Below are 1,694 nucleotides of genomic sequence, written 5' to 3' on the forward strand. Positions count from 1 at the left end.
TTGGCCCAAAGTTGGAGGCTCGGACCCGCGCTCCGGCGCGGAGCTGAGAACCGGGTTGAACCGGGTACCTCCGCCCCGGGACCCACAAGCCGCCGGAATTCGCCTGTACCCCCTGGTCCAGAGCTGCGGCGTCCGTTCCCGCCTTTGCCCAGCTCTGGGTCTTCGAACCTTGCGTCCCTGAACAAAGGATTCCTGTCGGAGAGTTTGACTCGTTTCTCTTCAAATGCAAAACCGAAATAGGCCTTGGCACAGCTGGGGATATCCTGCAAAACAAGACAATTCAAGTACCTGACTCCGGAAAGCAAAGAAGCCAACTTGTTGGTGTTGCCATACTGGTGACCACAATCCCTGCAGCCCTTCTCACTTTTGCATCTTAGCTTTTTATTGCTTGTTTCAGAGGTTCAAACTCACGGGGAGTCCAAAATACGTTGATTAATGTACGCCTGAAGGGGACGTACACAGCCTGAAACGAATCCATTTCAGGGTACACATTTGTCACTATTGAAGTAATTTGTAAAGTGGTAGAAAGCACTTCTTTTATGGTAATATAACATCTGGCATATGCTCGCGTTTCCCAAGGTACGCTGTTGCCTAGTCCTCCCTCGCCTGAAAATCACCAGACCTCGGATTCTCAGGTGTACTGCAGTGGAGTCTGAGGAGGCAGAGGGAATCTCAGTAGAATCTAGGCTCACAGTGAAATAATGCCACAAATCTTTAGTGTGTTTAGGAAAGTTAACAGGCTGTGCAGGATTCTTGGAAAGAGATTTAAAAGCCTGTTTCATCGTTCCAGATGTTTCCGGGGCCCCCTCGTAATTACTATATTCAGTATCTCACCATTCCCGTTTCCTACTTGGAAACCATTGGTACTCCCCAGTTGATGTTCCTTATAAACTATTAAAAATACACGCAGAATACCTTGACGAAAGTAACGACTACACTCACATACCCCATGGAAATGATGGTGTTTCTTCAGGATTTAACACAGCAGTTCCCAAAGAGAAGACCTTGACTTAAGTTTAAGAAAAGGTGAAAAAATAAATAAATAAAAAGGCAGCAACAGCAGCATTAGGGCAAAAATAATAGCAATACTGGGTAATTATAAAGAATAAAATACATGATTAAATGAGCTTTCTGAAAACTTGAAGGATAGCTTTGCCACGGGCGAGGAACCATGTCTACTCACTGACTTGCCATGGAAAATGATCTCTGACTTCCGTGGGAGGAAATGAATTGATAAGTTCAAAGTTTATCTCTGGGAATATGGAGTTAAAGGTACATAGTAGGTGCGTTAATTTTTTTTTTTTTTTTTTTTTTTGGCTGTAGGGTATATGCACTTGCCACTTGCCAGGGACAGAGAGAAAGTGAGAAAGCATCCCTCAGGATTTTGGGCAGGTCCAGCGTGCCTCTCAACCCACTGGGTCTGGGACTCAAAACAGCACAGCCAGCCATGTGGAATCCAGCCACCTTAACCTCCACACCATCTGCTGACCCTCAATAAATATTTCTTAAATGAAAGTGAATTCGAAGACTGATCGGAGATTTCCAGTACGGTCAATGGTGAGCTCAATCTGCTCTCTGTTGCGCTTCAGGAGAATCTATACTAAGTGGGTTTTTCAGGGCGTGGTTGAAACATGACAGATCAGAGCCATTGGCACTAACCACAGGCATTTTCCCCAGGGCACTCAGCATGTGAT

Source organism: Tupaia chinensis, unplaced genomic scaffold (genome assembly GCF_000334495.1).
Source record: "Tupaia chinensis unplaced genomic scaffold, TupChi_1.0 Scaffold000362_1, whole genome shotgun sequence".
In the NCBI taxonomy this organism is placed as follows: domain Eukaryota; kingdom Metazoa; phylum Chordata; class Mammalia; order Scandentia; family Tupaiidae; genus Tupaia; species Tupaia belangeri.